Below are 21,838 nucleotides of genomic sequence, written 5' to 3'. Positions count from 1 at the left end.
GGTTAGAATAACCAGGTGCAGTGTGTGCAGGTGAAGCATGCATATGAGGTGGGTGATATGCAGGTGAGTCGTGCTCTAAATGGTCATACTCCTTATTAGTATCAACATCGACATTGACATTATGAGGAATGTATATCGGCATCGGGCCGGTGTAAGGTGGGGCCTACAAATCATAGATCCCATTTGCCTTTTCACGTGCATCTGTACGAGCGAGCCATGGAAAAATAATACTTCTAATTTCATGATTTTAGACCATGATGTGCTATCATCCTTCTCTCCTTACCTTGCAAAGCCTCATATGGGCTATAACACGAGCGATGGAGGTAATAAGTCCTCCCAAAGAGATGGTCCCTTTATTTTTCAGAACCACGCTCATGTGGGCTACCAAAAATGGGACCGAATTTAACGACATTTGTGTCAGTGTTGCCTGTAAGTAGAGAAATTCTTTGGTATTTAATTTGCTTGTGTTTTCCCGACCAAAGATGGTGTCAGCCAACATTTGGTGGTAAAAATGTATGGTCGGGTTGTGAATTTCAGAGGCGACGTTCCCTTTAAAGGAATTTGTGGCAACAACTATTATCTGTTCCCAAAATGCAAAAGCATTAACCGACCATTTGGTTTCTATAGGTGCCTCACACAAGACACCCTCCCCGTAAGGAATGCGTAGCAGTGCTGCAAGCTGATTAGTAGAGTATTCATATTCCATATTAAACATGCGAAACTTAATGGTACTTGCAGTGCTAGCGGTGCTTGGACAGACATTATAAATCAGAGAACTAAAAAATTATCTTGGGAGGTGCTCGTATGTGTGATCCCTTCATTCCATAAAATTCAACAAACCAACTGATTCAAATAAATAATATATAATATGATAAATTCCTAATCTATGCAAGCTAGCGTTGTCGACATACCTTGTGGCGAAGATGTCACGTTCGAGCAAGTCCTCGTATTTCTTGCTATGCCTACTCCCGTTAGTTCCTTGTATGAAGGTGATGTTCCCTTCACCCATGATGGCCATTGTTGGTTGTTTGTTGGTGAAAATTTAAGAAATTTGGAAAAGATGTGAAAGATGGGTTTTTGAGATTTTTATGAGAAATTGGAGTTTTTAAAGATGGGAATTTGAGTGGGTGTATGGAAAGTGAGTGAGTATTTAAGTTATGGGGAGTTATGTGAGTGAGTGGGGTTGTAAATGGAGTTTAAGGTAGGCGATAATGGGATTGGGAAGAAGAAGGAATGTGAAAAGTGGGGAGAAAATGAAGATTTCCGCTTCTGTCCCGGATTTCACATCCCAGGACCCATGGTGAATGCCATGTACTTGATGGAGAACACCATATTTGGTATGCTGGTAGATGGGCTCTAAGTTGTGAACTTTTGGGCCTTGGGGTGACTTTGGTGTATTTTTGGGCCCTTTTTGAGGAGTCTTGCCTTTTTGTTCTAGACGGTTGATTGCATAGTATGTTTTGACATAGATTGACCTTGAATTAGACATATTAAAGATAATATGAAACATAATATAATGCTAAAAATAAGTAAAAAATAAGAAAGAAATGTTAAATGATGCATAATGGAAAAAATATTTGGAAGTAACTAGAAAGACAACTGCAAAGAAAATAAATCTAAATAACTTTAATAATACTAATAATAATAATAATAATAATAATAATAATAATAATAATAATAATAATAATAATAATAATAATAATGGTAGAAATAAATTCCTCTTCCATGATGAGAAGGTCTGTAGTTGAAGCTACGGGCGAGACTGCAATGGGTGTCCTAGAATCTGGGGTGGTCTTGATGCCTGAGCTGCAGTAATCTGGCATTGAAGGTTATGGAGCTCCCTGCATAGGAAATTTGTCTTTGCGGTGTTAGTGGCGTTAGCCACTTCCATCTGTGAAGTGAGGTCACGAACTTCTTCACGACAGGAAAAAATCTCATGTGCATGAAGTTGAGCTTATAGTCAGTGTTGCACCTTTGTGTTGGTCATGTGGAGGAAAATGCAATGGGCCTATCCGAGAGAGATGATGGGTGGTATTTTGGAGTGGGAGGGGTGGTGGGTCTAGCTTATGTTTCTCCTTGTCCTTCCATCTCATATTTCCAATCCTCCCTATTATAAATGTTGGTTCTCTCGGGGTTTGGCAAGGTAAAGTGGTGAACCACTTCATTATTAATGAGTAATTTGTACTCATTAATCCTGAAGTACACTCGTCGTACCAGACCATGGTCTAAGCAATATCCTATATCGACGAGGGTGAATCCGCAATCAGGGACTAGGTAGGAGAGTTGGTTTGGGAGTTTCAAGGCATGGGCTATTTATGTAATAGTTCCTCCAACATGGATTGGGCATTTTGTAGACCTAGAAACACCTTCAAGGTTAGCTATTAGGAAAGTTCTAGATTCAACTGGTTCTGACTTGATGATGTGATAGAGAAACATTAATTCTTCTGTACTAATAGGCTCCCTACCCTCACTCCTACCAAATAAGGTTTGGGCTAAAATCATATGGAAATACCTAAGTGCTGGGTTATGGATATATGTGGAGAACTGAGTGGATGGGTTGGGATTACCTTCTGTGTTAACAACTCCCTAGAAAAAATCTAGCTTATCTTGTGTATCCCTATCATAAGATACTTCAGCTACAACTGCTGGGCCATATTGGAATCCTAACAGTTTTGAAAACTCCTTATGGTTATAGGTATACTCATGTCCAAATAGTCTGAATGTGATGTTGCCTCTGTTAAATCCACGACCACTATAAGGCTCGTAGGTAAGTGAACTCAGGAACTCAAGAGTAAGGTTCCTGTAAGTAACATTTTTCCTCTCTGAATACTCATCCCAATCTAACTGGCTACACATGGATCTGATCTTAGGCTCGATCCCTAGGGTCTCTAAGCAATGATAGTCAGGGTATCTGGTAGGTAACATGGGTCTCTCAAATAATGCCTCATAGCGTTTCTTCTGGACTTCGTCTCTGAAATGAACGTGCATATCATCCAAGTTCTGCATCCTAAAAGTATGGATAGTAGGAATAAAGAACGCTGAGACCTGGAGTGAAATCAACCAACAATTAGTCTCGTTAATAGGACGAAAATAAATCACTGTTATATATAAATGAATAAAATATGCATAATAAAGAAAATGAAATCGTGGGTTGCCTCCCACCCATCGCTTTGTTTGATGTCGGTAGCTCGACAAAGCGGAGAGATGTAAATGCTCATGGAGGTTATTTAGAGGATAATTCCGCGATTGAACTATCGATAGTCTTTAGATTCCATGGCCACTTATCGATCCATCTATCATATTCTTTACCTTTTCTTTTTCCTTTTCTACAAAGAGGTTCAGGTATTATTATAGGTATTAGCTTTTTGGGTTCAACTTTTTCTTTCCTTGCCTTAAAAGCTAATAATTCTCTATTTTCATGTGTTTCATGGTCCTCTAACTTTCTATTCTTGTGCGGGACCTTGGATAGAGGTAGATTAGTGCGGATAGTTTTTAAAGCCTCTATTCTTTTCTCATCTAAAATTTTCTTAACCTCATTATCACTCTCCTTAGGATTTTTGATCAGTTTTTCACTACTGGTTTCTACTATAGTCGTGTGTTTCTCAGGGGAAGGGCCTAAAGATATTTGTGTAAGTAAGGAGACTTTAGTCTCCAATGCTTTGCTTCCTGTGACTAGGGAGTCGACTAGTGTGTCCAGTTTCTTAAGGTTTTATTTAGTATTGAAAATTTGGTTTATAAACTCTTTATTTCGCATGGTTTGTGTTGCCATAAATTTTCGCATGGTACACTCTAGGTTTGAGAGAGTTAGCGCTCAACGTAATTATCCCATATTATTTTTAAATTGCATTTATGAGACTCATGTGGTACTTCATAATATTGAGAGCGGTAATTGTAAGAATTTTTTGTCGATGCATAGTGATAGAGATTAGGGTGCCTTAATCGATGTAACAACAAGTTATGAAATTTTGACGTAATTGGTCCCCGACAACGGCGCCTAAAATTTGTTCGCGAGATTATGAGTCTATCGGATTAGCTATCTGCAAGTGTACAATCTATCGTGTAGTTTTAAAAGATATCGATCCCGCAGAGACCAATAGTCAAATCTATCATTTCTAATTGTTACGGTGTTTATCTAAGGCAATTAAGAATGGAAAAAAGATGAAATAATAAACTTTAATAAATTCAGACAAGTAATACTAGAACATGGTTCACATCAATTAACAATACTCTTGATTGTTTCTAAATAGGATTATTGTACGAGGCAATATTTTCTACCTTGAAAAGAATTCAATTAAATAGGAACTATCGCTTTCGTGTATTCAGAACCGGATTTTACTCCTTAATTTATACTGTCCATTGTCACATATGACCAGCGCTTATCGCGTTAAAGTAGTAAAACATATTTTAAGGAATTATACTTTTTACTCAGTTGAAAAGTGATTTTGATTGGTAAGTTCAAATAAAAAGGGTCCCCAGCTTCCGCTTAGGTGACCGGCTCCTAATCCTATAGGCGCGCACATTTGCAAATAGTTTTAAAACCACCTTCTAGAAATATTAAACCTCATAGATAATTAATAAAGTGCTTTCGTGGTATTTACTAACAAAAAATAAACCAATTTTAATCTTTAGTGTCAGACGGCTTTCGATCTTACCTGAAGTTATCACTATCCTGCTTTCGTAGTAACATATTAGATTAAGTTCAGAAAAATTGCGTTAAAACCAAAATAGCCCACAATTGTAATCCTAAAGAAATAACTGACAGAGTACCGTCAAATAACGATCTTCATATTCTGGTACAAACAGATAAGCTAGACATAATTACGGTAAACAAATAGGCATCTGGTTTAGATTTAGAATTAAACATAACGACGAATTTAAATAAAACGGTTTTAAAAGCAAAAGCGAGGAAATTAAATTAGGGAAAATAAAATGCGGAAAATAAATGCAAGGAAAGTAGAGCGAGGAAATTAAATAGACAAGACAGTTGAAACATAAATAAAGCTGAACAAAATAAGAACCTGCTCCAATCGGAGACTTGAACCTGGTACAATGCAAGTAGACGGAAATAAACTTCAACGGAATATAAATACGGCAAGATAAATAACTTCAAAATAAAGGTGCTCCGAACTTGGTACACGGAAAAAATACGATAACCCTTTGATGTAAGGAGTTAAAGCTCTAATGATACTAAACTTTATGACTTATGTTTGTGCTAAGCTTGGATGGATCAAAAAGCAAAATAAAATCACTATTTATAATGTTTGAGAACCCTAAAATTTTATGTGAAACTTTCTTAATTTGTGGGAGGAAATGTAGGAAAACATGAGTTGAGTGGAAGATCAAGCAAGACCCATTTTCAACTGCACTGCAAAAGAAAGGATGAAGAACACCACCCCTTCCATGGCGAACGCCATCTTCACAACATGGGCGTGACCGAGTCTTTCGACCGTTGAAGCATGGGACGCGTTATTCTCTTGGTGGCTACCTACATGGTAAACGCCATGTAGGTCACCTTGAGTGAATATTTCCATTTTTTCTTTGTTTTGCATCTGAATTTGCTTCATTTCTTCGCACATGGCTCCTATATGGTCAAATACTTAAAATACAGACAAAGTACCCATATAAAACTGGAAATAAAGGTAAAACGATAATAAAACATGTATGAAACGAGTGAAAATAATGGTATAATTTGGTGTTATCACTATCCAAGTCACGAAAATATCATGTGATCTGATAAAAACTATTAGTGATAATGTTTATGTGTATAATTATCCTTTTTCCCTCATGTCTATATTGAACATATAACATAGACCATGTCACCCTTGTCCAGTTCAATATTGAACCCTTAAGAATTTATCATATTACGTAGGATGGGCAAACTCAACCTAGGTCACTCATGTCCCTCAGGATGATTTGTGAAGTAACCATCAATCATATTTATGTTCATCCTATTATGGACAACATTTTATCGGTAATAAAGTAATTGACTCCTCATTTAGAGTCCATAGTGGATTTAGGTCGAGGGGTGGTATACACCACTATCACCTTGACAATAACTTATGGCACATGCATACCATTCTATGCAGTATTCTCATGGTAGGTCAATGTTGTATAAATACTACTATTAACGTTCATGCCTATAACTCTTTATACATGAACTGTAATGTGTAATCATTAGTCTATCCACTAATAGTCTCAATGATATTATGTTATCCCACTTCACAATAAACATTGACTACGAATATGTTAATAATAATGTCCTTATGTTTAATGGAGTATCATGATTAAGTCACACTTAATGCTCCATCAAACATACTATATATTCTACAGATTTTATTACTTTGGAAAAACAAACATAATGAAGAAATGCATTATTACTAGTAATATATAATTCAATACAAGTACCAAGTTCTAGATCTTCAAGATTATTCGTATCAAAATATTCTTATGTGGTAAACGAAGGGAAATCATGATAAGAACGCGGCAAAAAACAAAAGTTTCTCTTAAGTTAATCCTTACGAACGATCATGATCAGTGATAGAAATGGTTACGTCTTATGGCGATTAAAACCTTTGATGCAGAATCGGATGAATGATCTCAAGCACTGAAGGATGAACAAAGCCTCTACTTATCCCACACAAACAAATTCCCTTCAATCCCAGTACTAGATGCTACGAATGAAGACCTTGAGAGAGAGAGAGAGAGAGTGAAATATATATATATATATATATATATATATATATATATATATATATATAGAGAGAGAGAGAGAGAGAGAGAATACTGTTAGGGTATCAAAACCGAATTTCATCAATGTGAAATCTTCTACACAAGGGTTCTATTTATAGAACCGCTTGTGTGGATTGCAAGCTAAAAATCCCACTTAAGTGCATTGTACCTTATGGTGTATTGTATTTCACTTAAGTGCGGGTACCTTACCGTATTCTGTATTCCACTTAAGTCCATTGTACCTTACGGTATTATATAATTCACTTAAGTGCACCGTACCTTACAATTTTATCTAATTCTATTAAGTATATTGTACCTTTCGGTGTTCATTATTTCACTTATTTATTCTATATCTCAATAATATATCCTTATGTGTGTGACCTTGTAGGTTCTTGTGACGTTGACAATTATATTAAATCACACATTTAATATAATAAACAGTGATACGTATCTAGCAACACATCAATACTAGCCAAATGACAAAAATGTCATGTGATATGACAAAACCTTCACGTGAAAATGCTTGTGTGTACAATTATCCTTTTCCCCTTATGTCTATATTGAACACAAGGCATAGACTATGTCACCCTTGTCCAGCTCAATATTAGGCTCTTAGACGTTTATCCTGTTATGCAGGATAGGAAAATTCCATTTAGGTCACTCGTGTCCCTCAACATGATTTGTGGAGTACCCATTCGTCTTCATGGTCATCCAGTTATAGATAATGTTTAATAGCAATAAAATTATCGACTTCAGATCTAGGATCCATAAGGGTTTCAGGTCGAAGGATGGTATACACCATTATCATCGTGAGAACAACTTATGATAATTTGCATAACATTTTATATAGTATTTTCACATCGGGTAAATCCAATACAAATATTATTCCTAATATTCATACCAATGTGAAGGCTTGATAAATCTTTATGCATGATCCATTAGATGTGAATATCAGTCTATCAACATAATAGTCTTAATGATTTAATGTTATCTCACTTCACAACAAAGTTTGACTACATATACTTTAAGAATAATTTCCTTATGGTTACTGAGATCTTATGATTAAGTCACACTTAATGTTTCATTAAACGAACTAGCTATTCTAGGGACTTTAATATTTTGGAAAAACAAATATAATAAAGAAATTCTTTTTAATTATTAATAAATAATTCAATACAAGTACCAAGTTCTAATAAAACTATTGGCATATAGGGCTCACACCAACAATAAATTAATCTTTAAGCAACCCATTGTTAGTGACTTCCTTATGTTTCTTGTTACATTCATACCTTATGGTTTGATTATAGGCTTTTATATGTGTAACACCTCAAAATTTTCCCTCCTTTTCTTGAGACTAGTTTGACACATTGCATTTCATATTTTAGAGTATTAGGTATTGCATTTTACATCTCATATGAAAATAAGAAGGTCATCCTCCAAAGTCTTTTCAGAAGATGGGAAGTTACATGATTCAAGCCTGAGGGTCTCTATGAATTGATGATCAACCATCTGAGGGTTTGCACTCCATTTAGGGTTTCTTGATTCTTCAAAGGTCTTGAGTATTATCTTATTTGCAAGTACATATTACCATCATCATGGTTCTATCATCATCAAGGGTTTCATTGTTCATTCTCAAGTTCCTCTGAATTAGGGTTGTGACCTCTGGTCAACCCTAATCAATGCAATTCTTCCAACTAGGGTTTCTCAAGGAGATGAGGTATTTGTTGGGGATGAGTATCACATGATTGTTATGAAGAGCTTACATGAGCTAGGGTTTCATTTTTGAGCAATTTCCCCAAGTGGTAGAGGCTCAAGTGGATCAAGGCATTTCAAGGTCATCTGAGGACCAAAAAGTCAACTGTGCAGTCAACTGAGGGCTATGAGGTGGGGAAATGAGTTGAGACACCTCAATCATGTTCAAAAGAGGTCCATTTATCATTCTAAACATCTATCTTGAAGATTTTGAAGTCATGGCAAAAGTTTCCAAAAATGGAAAATGACCTGTAATTTCAAGTTTCCAAAAATGGCAAGTTTTTGATCCACATTCAACTTGACTTTTCAATATCAAAGAAGCTTCAAATGGATTTTTCGTGAACATGAAAGTTGTATATCTTTGTCTCCCCTTTCCAAAAAGTCCTAATTCACGTCCATATGATGAATGGTTAAGAAGTTATGGCCAAATGATCACAAGGTGTGCATGGAAATTCAAAGTGATATAACTTTTGATACAAAACTCCATTTTGGTCCATTCTTTTTGCAAAATACTCCTCATGACCAATACTTCTCAAAAAAAGCCTTGCCATGCATGGAAAAAGTGTGTATGATCATCATTCCTCAAGTGATCATTTTGGAGGGAAATTCCATAATTCAAAATTGGCTTATGATGCAAGCAAAATACCATTCAAATCTTGATTATTGGTTGATTTTAAGTGAATTCAAGCCTTGCATGAGTACTGTTCACGTGTAGCATGGCCATGCTAGCTCACTTTTGCTTTTTTGCAAATGGATCCAATATTCCCTAATCATGTTTAACCAATGCCTAATTTGGATTTCAGTGAGATTAGTGAACCATATAAAAGCCAAACCCTAATCCATAACCTCCATAACAGAATTTCAGATCTCAAATTTTCATTTTCCCTCCATTTCTCTCTCTCTCTTTGAATCCTTGATTTCTCCACACAAACACCAAAAATTCTTCAAGATTCTTGATCATCATCCTTCATTGATCAAGAATCAACCTCTGTTTTGGATAATTGAGCTGGAAATCGTGCCATTCAAGAACACTCACATGTTAATGGAAGTTTGAAATTGAGGAAGATTAAAGAGTTTTCAACGGTTGATCCTTGCTTAAAGCTTCAACAGAAGTATAGTGGAGTAGATCTGGAACATATGAGAGCTTGAGGATACGATTTCAGAAGCTTCCATTTCAAGTAAGTGAAAAATTCATCATCATCTTTTGCTGTTTTATGTACATAGAAGTGTAGATCCTGATGTGTAGATCACGAATATATAAGTAGATTTTAAAATGGTTAAGAATTGAGGAAGTTATGTGGAATAAAAGTTTTGGTCATCGAAATGTTTGCCTTCGATCCAGGAAATTTAGGGAGAATTAGAGGATTTGGATATGATATTCGAGATCCTCGTGAAAAACCGGTTCGAGCGGTATAGGCCTTGCAAGATTCTGCAAAAATGCACGGCAGAGCCACTGTGCTTGTGGCCGGAGAAGACGACCGGAGCTTAGCTTCGGCGTCTCTGTGTATTCTTAGGGTTTAGTCCATGTGTGTGCTGACTGTGTGCTGATTGTGCGCTCGTTTGAGAGCTTGGTTGGCTATGATTTCATTGACCATTGCCACGCGTGTTGGACTTGCTGAGTGGCATGCCAGCGCGTTTAATGAAACGCTGCGCTTTGGCGTTTAAATATGGACCATTGGATTGCCATGCGCGCCACATCGTGTGGCTGTGATCATTTCTGATTTAATTCAAATTTATTTATTTCCCTCCATTTCATTTAATATTCCATTTTATTTTGTTCATCTTATAAAATTCATTAAAAATAGAAAAATAGTCCAAATTAACTCCAATTTTTTTCATAGTCTTGTTTTAATGTCTAGTTTTTTATGGTATTATTTTCATGATTTGTTGTTTGCTGGATTTTTATTTGTGAATTTTTTATTGAACCTTGTGCTAAATTGATATGTTGCATTCATTGCTTTGTGAAATCTTCATCTTTGATCCATTTGATCTGAATTTTTGCATGCTTGATCTTCACATATGATATGATTTTTTGAGCACTGGTTCGAATTTTTCCTCACATGTTATCATTGTTTTTGACACATGGAGAATAATGTGACAATTTGTGTCACATTTTTGACCTTGCATTTGTGAATTTTTGTTCATCTATCATTTGAACTCTTCTGGATTTGATTTTTTGCACATTGCTTGTTCATGACATGAGTAGCTTGTATAAAAAAATTCAAAGCCTTTGCATGCTTTTCTGTTTTGATTTGGATTTTCTAATTTGGATGTCCATTTTGTGCTTATTTGTTGGTCTTTGCATAGCATGAGCCATTTGAGGTACTTGCCTTGTGAATTGATGTTGGTCCTTTTGAGGACATTTTATTGAATGATTGAATGTGCAATATGAAAAAGATTGACTTTTGTTTTGATCATTTGGTTTGGTTTTGAACCTAGTCTTTGTACTAGTGTTTTGTACATGAACTAACCTTGACTTGTGTTTCAGGTTTGGACATTTAGCATTAATGGTTGAGTTGCTCACCTTTTGAGATGAAAATTGGATTGTGTTCTGACTTATTTGTGTTTTGTAGGGATTTAAGTTGATGTGTTGAGCTCATTGCCTCATTTGATTGCTTGACCATTGTACATTGAGTTGTGTAACAGTTGGATGGTTTCACTGTTTGTTTTCTGATTGTTTATCTGAGATACTAACTGGTTAGCCTTTGTACAGGTACATTAGTTGCTTGCTTTTAGCTCTTGCTTGAGCTTTGGATTATGGTTGATACACCACTTAGGTAGTTACCTTCTTACTCCATGTAGTCTGGAAGTCATGTCACCTTTTCGGCAGGCACTTTGCTGGCAAGTCCTCCTTAAGAGGCTCTGTTTGTGTTTGTTTACATTTGTGCCAAAGACCTCCAAGATGAGGCATGTGTTACTTGATAAGTCCTCCTAAGTGAAGAGGCAATTGACGGATAAAAGAGATTAGTAGCCAATCCCCCGTTATTCAGTGAGTCGTTCATTATGCTCGCACTACGTGCTGATGCTTTTGAACATGTACCCAAGATCTTTGTCCAGAGTCTGTCAAGTGGAATAGGGTCCCACTTTCTGGATCCCCACGCTTTCTTTGTTTTGAGCTCACCCAGACCATGGTTAAGAGCATGAGGTCTCATCCTCATTACCATTTTGATCAGCTTCACCCTAACTCTCAATGTTAGTGGTTAAGAGCTACAGATTTACCATTACAGTTTGGCTTGTTTGTCGAGGTTGATATGACCCCTCTTGACTAAAGCCTACCCATTGTTTGGGCCTCTTGTATGGATATAGTGTGTGATGCTTGTTCATTTGTGTTGGTGTGTTTATCTGTTTTCCTCTTTTCATCTCCATTTCTGTAGGAGTTGTATGATTGATTTCTGAGGAAGTAGGATGCATGTTAGAGACCTCAACTTAGGGATATGTGATGGCATGACAACTATTAGGCTCGAGTCTTAGTCTCCCTATTAGTTTGTTGTTTCCCTGGTCTCTGGTTAGGAGAGTGTTGTACCCCTGTTAAGGGGAACTACGTCGCCCTGATTCTCATACCAGATGAGATACGTAGGCAGGAGGTTGTAAGCAATCTCTTTGGGCACCCTTTCTTTTTTTTTAGTCTATGTTGGTTCAACCTTTTCTTTCTTTGTTATTTTATGTGTGTGTACCCTTTGTTTGTCTTCTTTAGTGTGAGTACCCGTTTGTTCAGCGTATGTGTGTGGTATGTTTATACCTTGGGGACTTCTTCTGTTATTTGGGGTTCACCTATATTGATTTGGGGTTCACATTTGGGGGTTTACCTGTATCACTTGGGGTTCATTTATGACGATGGTCATTCATATTGGGGTTCATCTTTGGGGTTCATTTGTGGTGACTGGCTGGATAGTTAGTTACTTTGTTGGGGTTCATTCTGATAACCTTTTTCTTTGGTGTTCGCTGATTAGCATTTGTTATTGTTGGGAGTCGGATATAAGTCCATGTATTGGCATTCTGTTTCCTTTTGTTTGTTGTTGTTAGGAGTCGGATATAAGTCCATGTATTGGCATTCTGTTTCCTTTTGTTTGTTGTTGTTTGGAGTTGGATGTAAGTCCATGTATTGGCCTTCTGTTTCCGTTTGAGTGTTTCTTTTGACGTCTCAGCGTCTCTTTTTGGTGTTTTGTTTCAGCGTGCGTTAGCCGAGCTACGAGTGCTCTGATTCTTCTCTGGATAGAGAAGATACGTAGGCATAGGATGCGATATCCTAGCGAGCATGTCTCCTTTTCCCCGAACTACGTTGACTCTGATGTTTGTTCCTGATGAACTACGTAGGCCCAGGATGCGACATCCTGCCGAGTCCATTTCCTCCATCTCCTTTCACCTGTTTTCTTATTTCAATTTGTGCAATTTCTTTGAGCAGTTTTATTAGCAACTTTTTCCTATTCTTTGAGCTATCTTTTGAGCGTGGATCCCGTCGAGTACGGCAGATGTGAGGGGTGCTAATACCTTCCCCTTGCGTAACCGACTCCCGTACCTTGTAATCTCTGGTCGTAAGACCGTTCCTTTCCCTTTCTTAGGTTAGTCCTGCGCTCCCTTTCCGTCATAGGATGAATAGCGTCGGTGGCGGCTCTGTAAACTGTATTTTTTCCGCCGAATGTTTTTCGCGTTGCGACAATATGGTGATTTGTTTAAGTGTTGTAACTAGAAGTTCTATATGTATATTGTTTATTATGGTTACACATAAATGCTAAGTCGACTAGAATAATATTCTCAAACACTTCATCCCTATTAAGTCTTGTGTTTGAGGGCCTACGTACAAATATAAACACAATGGTCCAGAAGCTCATACTCATGCCACATAACACGAGACTTAATCTATAGATTAGGAGCCACCAAACCTATACATATAAGACCTAAAAAATATAACCGAATAGAAGCAAGCATGCAAAACTATCCATTATTCACCTCCCACTAGGCTTGGAACCTGACTTCATAACTTACAACTCTAACCCAATAGGAAAGAATGGTATAATGGCCACCCCACCCTAAATAGGAAAGTTGGCCACCTCCAGGTACAACATACCTGAAGGAAAAAGAAACCAAGCATAATCTTCATACACATCCCTCATGATGGGGAAGGACATTATCAAATTGTCGTCATAAGAAATGCCTAGAGATATAACTACAAGTTTCCTATAAATATAAGGTACACCATAAACTCAATATTGTCTCATTCTTATCCTTTACCAGTCATAAAAAATAAATCTCTTCATATACCATATTGAGTCATTGTCTCTAGCATACTTCTAGCAGAGTCAAAACCAAGTTCAACAAGAACGTTTGATATCCCCTGTATGGATGGGTAATAATAATTCCCTAATCATCCATCCAATTATCAAACTGACTAATGGAGAGGTAAGTACACTCACCCGAATAGAGTGATAACTTGGTCATAATTTGGGCCACCATGGATGAATTACGGTGTAAAAATATGCCTTACAAACTCGAGTAGAAAGAAACACAACAAGAACATATGCACGTGGGTGGCTCTGACTACGAGTTGGAGGTCCCCCCAACCACTATGAGAGGAAATATGGGATGCCCCAATACTAGAGATTTTCAAACCATAATACTTTGTGACCTACGATGGGAAAACGACTCCTAAGAGAACCTAGTGTCAATCAAAACACATATGGTGATTAATGAAGCCACACAAATGCTCAAGTGAAATATACTCACAAGTACCCCAGAAGTAGGAAAAACTTAGGTTTTACATGAACTTATCCTAGTATTGTTCAGTGGCCAGATACTCAAATATCTCCCCAAAACTGGTACATCAGTTTTTGGAAGTAAACATCAGAAGATAACAACTACATTTTGGTTCAAATATCTTCAAGGTAACTAAGAAATCATGAAGGAATATCTAGTTTTATTAAGCAAAACCATGATAGTAGGGTTTCCAACCTCAACCAAGAAATGTTTGCGGAAGAATTTCAAAATATCATAAAGGTTGAAAATTTTAATGAGTCTCTAGCCCATTAGCCAACCGATGACGTGAAAAAAATGATTAAGATGGGCATAATTACATATAAAGGGATGAGCGATAACATAGAGAAGAGAAAGATAGACAATAAATAAAGAGACTCGTGATGGAACGGCTCAACAAGGCTAATATAAGGACAAGTGAAACATATACAACACTACAAACCAAACTATAAGATGGAAACATGACACATATGATTTACAAACAACAAGACTAAACATCCATATGAACCAAGCGTTGAAAAAATTCTCCACACAAAACTGATTTATGAGTATGCCAAACTGAAGGGCCATATGGGCCTAGACAACAACCTGCATTGCACCTATCATGAGGTATAAGACCATGGAACTAGAAACTTTTTATAACTTATAAGATAGATTGAAAGGTGTGGTTCTATGTACAAATATGTTTTGATGATTTACTCATCAGATCAAATATCATGAACATCACCAAAGAATGAACCTGAGTCAAAGAATTAACAAAGATGAAATAAAAATAAAATAACCTTTTATGCAAAAAAAAAAAGAATAAGCCCACACTGATCTATAAGTGCAAATAAAGTAAAAATAAACAAAAGTGGACCATCCAGGTCTCTAACATGTGACATTCACATTATTAGCACAATGTTCTAACCAACTAAGCTAATGCGCCATATATAATAAAAATTTAACGAATCGTTTAAGAAAGATCAAACTCTATGAACGTCATTGAGAAACAAACCTAACTTTTAAAGCACGCCTCATATGACGCCTAAGTGTTTTCATTATTTTAGGAACATATTATAATATAATGTATAACTCTCTAAGTACCATGGTAATGAAAATCAGACTGGATTAGTCAGTTGATTCGGGAACCGTGCACATGTTAGGTTTGGTCTTCACTATAAATCAATGTAAAATATAATTGAGGAATATTCGAAAGACTGACAGTTTGGCCGGTTATTATGTTGCATGTTGTAGTTGGGTTGCATAGAAATACACATATTGCAAACTTAAATGAGATGTTACAAATGAAGATTTATGGATCATTTAGATACATGAAGAAAAAAGAAGAAAGTTGAACAAAACAAAGATGCATTAATAAGAAAATTAATGTTTAAAACATATCATAAAAACTAGGAAGTAGAATAATTAGCAAGGAGATGAATTTGAGAGCTAGTTTTAATAATACTAAACTTATGAATCAAATCACAACTTAAAACAAAAGCTTAAATAATGAAAAACTAACAAAGTAAATAAAATTACAATATACAATATCTAAGACTTGATATATATATATATATATATATATATATATATATATATATATATATAGAGAGAGAGAGAGAGAGAGAGAGAGAGAGATTGTGTGTTTATGTGTGTGTGTGTGAGCGAGAGAAATAGAGAGAGAGAGAGAGAGAGAGAGAGAGAGAGAGAGAGATTTTGTGTGTGTGTGTGTGTGAGAGAGAGAGAGAGAGAGAGAACTATGCACCATGATTTATATTGGTTCATGGGTTGTTCTTGTAGAAAGCTAAAGTTTTATTTTTAGTGGGACTCTTTGGTACAAGAGTAGGACAAGTAGTTAGACCGAACCTATATAAATATGTGGTTAATTCTCTTTGTCCCTTATATCTTTATGCGTTTCTGTTATTTCTGCTGCGTATGCATATCCTTCTTCATATTCTCTCTATATTTTTGCTAGCATATCTCTTTATGTTTATCAAATCAAAAATAACTAATTTAAAGACCAAAGCTTTGATAAATTGTTTTTGAGTTTCACACAACATAATTCACCCCCCTTGTAATAAGACTAATCGTTTTAGGAGGTAGTATGTTTATAAATTATTTTGAGTCTCATGGCCAACAAGTGGTATTAGAGTATAAGTCTTATAATAAGACTAATTGTCTTAGGAGGTAGTATGAAGACTTCAAATATATTAGCAAGAGACTTTTCATGAACACACATCCACAGTTCGATGATGAAAGTTTTACTATATTGAAAGAAAGAATAAAAATGTTTCTTTACTATATTGATTGTGTTTTATTGAATTTTGTTTTAAATGACCATTTTGTTCCTACTCATTCTATTGATAGAGAAGTAGTAAACAAAGATTGAAATATATGGACCGCAGAATAAAAGAGAAAAGTTCAACAATGGTTTCAAGTTATATACCCGATGACAAGTGTGTTAAGCACTAGAGACTTCTATTATGTTTTTAATTGTTATATGACCAAAGAAGTATGTGACACCTTTAAGGAAATCTATGAGTTCTAATTGCAGTGGAAAAGGGAAAATGCATGTGTCCAAGAAATTGAGACACCAATGAAAAATATAGATAATCTTCGAGGGTGGTTCCAAAATTTTATAACTCTTGGAGTTAATCTCAAATTTTTTGTTTTTAATGAATATTTGAGATTCAAGAACTGGTATCAGAAACCTGATCCAACACTCGAAAACAAAGATAGAAAGATTTTGATGATGTTTAGGATAGATCAAATAAGAAGAATATCATTTAAAAAATAGAAGAATTGATCCAATTGCTTAAATATGATGAAAAGATAAAAAAAAATCAAAAACTTCTAAAGAATCATCATTGAAATCACATTAAGAAATATCTGAAACATCTTCAGCATAAACAACATATGAAAAGACTGTAACAATATATGAAGGATAGTTTGAAAAATCATTAAAAAAAGAATCATGTGAAGAGTATGTTCTATCATAAAAAATGTTTATAACAACATATGAAGAATCAGCTGGAGAAACTTATGAATAATCATCATCCAAAAACTCATCCAAAGATTTTAATGAAGTACGCTATAAAGATTTGAATGAATAGGTAAACTTCTACCTTAAATCTATTTGTAATTAAGACAATGAGGTAAGTGCTCTATTTTATAAGCAATTAGTTTATTTAAGTGTTGAGCTTAGTAAGAGAAACACTACTATGGAAACAATATTTTACCATTGGCGCCTTCGACTGAGGCGCATAGTATAACGGTAAATTCATGACCATCAAGTTATGGATAAGTTAGACGTCAATTAAACCAGAGTCGTCACCGCGCTTTTATTATTTCCAAGGGAAAAGGAAAAGTACGAACAAAACCCAAAGATAAGAAGTTTTCAAATCAAAACTAATAAAATTCCAGAGATTACAGGTAAGGGGGTTGGTTACATAGAGGGAAGGTATTAGCATCCAAAGTATCCTAGGTACTCCTAGGGAGTCCTTTTTGTGTGCATATGTATTTTTGTACAAAATGATGTTTGCAATAAATAGAGTGGGGGGATGAGATAAGAATTCATTAATTATATTTTTGTGTTTGACAAGACCTTCGGACTTGTGCCTACGTACCAACATAAAATGAGGGATCAAAACCTCGTAGTTCGTGATATAACTTTGAAAGTGAATGCATTGCTTTTATAAAAAAAATTCAAGTTTTACAAAGGAACCAAAGGCCTAAAGAGGTTTGAGTGAGTGTTAGTTCTTTTTGTCTTTTGAAAATTTAAGTCAAGTATAATTAAGTTCATTTACAAGTTTGATTTAAGAAAAGAGTTTAAAAATACGATGGCATAAGGCCAAAGTTTCTAATTTTCAAAATGGTCTAAGTTTAGAAAATACAAGCAAAGAAGATTTTAAAAGGAGAGAGAGATTTTGAAATTAAATAAGTGGGGAGGAGATGAAGAGACTAATCCTAAGCAAAAATTTAAAAGTTAAGAGTTGAAAAGATCTGACCAATGCGTTGCAATCCAATAGACAAGAATGTCATATAGAAACCCAAATATCCCTTAGACTTTAAAGTCAAGCAATAGCAATACACACATAGCAAGGTGAAGAGCAAGGCATCAAATAAAGATAGCCACATCCAAGCTTAGCAATTCTATGATCTTCTTCATAATTTCCCATGTATCAGATGACTTCAAAGATAGGCATTAGACACAGATTCAAAATAACAGCTTCAATATGATCATGTTGTAGATGAACTCAAATGGATCTCCAATATTGTATCAGATAAAAGTTCACTTCACAGGCACTTGGTTTTTTAGAAATTGGCATTGGCCAAGTCCTTTTGCATAGGGAGTGTTGCCTAATTCTAAGTCCAATGTCTCAGATCAAATCCAACAGTCCACACAAAATGTTTTTTAAATTTTTTGTTGTTATTATGTACATTAAGGTCAAAAGACCACAACAGAAACAAGTATAAACAAACACAATATATTCACAAGATATGACTCAAATGAGCAAAGTAAAAATGGAATTAAAGTAAACAAATTGAATGGTATGAGTAATGACAAATGAAATAAGACTTAAAATTAAAGTGCATAAAAGTAAATGGCTTGAAATTAAATGTTAGTTGTTATTTGATTAGAAGTTAGTATTGCTTTTGCTTTTGTTTTGTTTAAGTCATTCTTTGGAGAACACTCAACCCACTTATCACAAACATGGATCCTTGAACCAAGACATCTTCCAAAGGAAGGAAAAAAGGCCAAGTTTCCACACAATACCATGAAAGAGGGGAGACTTACAATCTCACTTACTAGAATGATATGCCTTTTGTGTCAACAATTTAGCGCTATGTTAAGCAATCGTAATTGGACTTATATAGAAGTCACAACTATTTGAGGCTGGGCAATAAGAATTTTAGTGTTAATGCATGTTAGAGACATGGTATTATGAATCATGCTCCTAAAACATACCACACTTAAAAGAATATGCAAAAGGGGTGGACCTAATCTCACCCACACTTATGTTGATTTTACAATCGACTAGCCTTAGGATATGGAGATATTATAGGTCCATGAAATGAATGAGAAGAGAATGGTATTGAGATGAAGAGGGAGGGGAAATGGAATCAACACAAATTGGTCAAATGAGGACTTTTATCAAATTAAAATCATTCATTCATTTTGGGAGATGAAATGTACATTTCATCAATCCCCTAAATCTAATGATTTTAACTCAACAAAGTCAAATCAACCTTGACCAAGGCCCAACAACACAAGTCAAACTCAATAAGTCAATATCAAATGCTCAACACAATTTATTTTGCAATTAAACAATTAAAATCAATTAAATAATGCATTAAATTAAATTATGGTTTGTCAAATTCCTAAAACCTCATCAAAACACCAAAGAAATGGCCATGAGATTTATCATAGGTCAAACAAGGTCAACGGACCTTGGAGAAAAAAATTCATAATTTTTGGAAACTTAGAAATATTTTTAAACAATTAAAAATATTCACAAAATCAATTAAATCATGAAAAATATTAATAATGATCCAAAAATAATTTTAATTCAGAAAATGAAAGAGGAATTTATTTAAATTTTTTTGGTGAAACTCTCATATTTTTTAGATCAATATTAAAATTAATATGAATTAATGAAAATATAACAAATAAAATGAAAATCAGAAAATGAGAAAAAACGTGGACCACTTGATCTCCCTCATTAATTGAGGTGGCAGATCAAGTGGCTCTCAGCGCGCTTTCCACCATGGTCTTGAGTCAGCGCACTACACAAGTGGTAATCCAAACCAACGCATGAGATTAAAACATTTGAAATGGATCTTGTGGTCCTGATGACTGCCAACTCACCAACGGAGCCAAAGCTCCGGTCTCTTTCTCCGGTGAGCCTCACCAGACTGGTTCAGTCAGAACCATCACCAAAATTAAAAAGAAGGACATGATTTTAAAATAAAAATGGCATTGAGCTCGAATCTGGCCTCAATTTATCCTAACTCCAAGTATATTGAGAAATTCAAGGAGTTGAAATTTGAGGTGCACGATCTGATTTGCTTCGATTTGACCTCAAAGCAACGTAATCTTGTTGCCTACATTGGTAGGACTTCAGACTGTCATACGGTGAACTGACTTGGTGTGTTTTTGCTTTGGAAAGCAAATGTCGCGGTTAGCAAGAGTCGCCACCGACTTTTCTTTTATCCCATAAGGAAAGGTGGAAAAGAACAGGAAAGACCTTAATTAGATTTTGGGTTCGGGAGGTACATTATACAAACGGAAGGTGTTGGCACCCTTTGTATCCATGGTTATCCATGGGCTCTTAATTGCTGGATCACTTATATTTGTCTGAAAAAGTGTTTGTGAATCACTTAAAAAATGTTTTGAAAAGAGAGTTTAACTTTGTAATGATTCTTGCGCGAATGTATACAAAGTATTTATCTCGTTTAATTTTTTAAAGCGGTTTAGAAAAATATAACTTGGTAATGATTCTAGTACGAATGTATACCAAGTGGTGATTTTCTAGTATTTGCAAGGTGTGAGGTATGAAAAAATATTTTAGGTTGTGAGTCAGCAATTAAGAGTTATACCTACCCAAGGTCTTTAAGGGCATTTCCTATCCTTATGAGGGTAAAACTGTCCTTACTATTGAGAAATAAGTAGTTTTATCCTTTGGATGTAAAGGGACATCGTAGGGTCATCGTTTGGTCATTGAAGGCAACATTTGTAAGGATACCTTAGCATTTGAAGGGACGATCATCATTTAACCGTAGGCTACACCGAAGGGTCATCGAGGGACAAAATCATATATTCGAAGGCAACATCCGAGGGACTATGATTTATTTTATAGGGACATGATGATTTAATCGAAGGGTCTTTGCTAAGTGTACCCCCACATTCGCGGGACATGACCGTAATACCGTAATATCGTAAGGCAACAAAGAGAGGTCCAAGATCACATATTCAAAGGCAATATTTTACAATCAATTAGGTAGTTGTAATCAATTAGGTAATTAGGTCCATATTATAATCAATTAAGTAATTAGGATGAATCTCCACATTAAAATCAATTAAGTAAATAGGATGAATCTCCACATGGGTATCCCACAAATAAAGTGGAATACCTAACAAGCTACCTTCTCCGGGAGTATGTGAACCCTTACAAAACTCAGCAAACAGATCAGAATACCAAAACAGGGTGCAATCGAGAATTGCACCAAACAAAAGGAACACAGCGGTAGGACATAATAGAACAAAACAGAAAAATCATAGAATAAAACAGATCCGATAAGCATAGAACAGAACAGAAAAATCAGCGACTGTCACGTTCGCTGCTGCCTCGCCTAGCGAAGGCTTAGCGAACTCTCGCTACATGCTCGCTTAGCGATGTGCTAGCGAGCGACTGCGGGTTTTGAATTTCAGACAGTACGATTTCAGCAAACTTCACACCCTATGGCATCCATTACAGAGATTACGTGGTTAAACATTCAAGATATTTATACATACTTAAATTCACATGCAAAGCTTAAGATATTTTTATAAATTCAATCATAATGCCATGTGCAAATTAAGAACATAAAGGTAATAGCAATGCAAACCTGTTTGCAATTGAATTGC

The sequence above is a fragment of the Lathyrus oleraceus genome, chromosome 6 (assembly GCF_024323335.1).
Source record: "Lathyrus oleraceus cultivar Zhongwan6 chromosome 6, CAAS_Psat_ZW6_1.0, whole genome shotgun sequence".
NCBI lineage: Eukaryota > Viridiplantae > Streptophyta > Magnoliopsida > Fabales > Fabaceae > Lathyrus > Lathyrus oleraceus.
Note: the sequence above shows the minus strand (reverse complement) of the source record.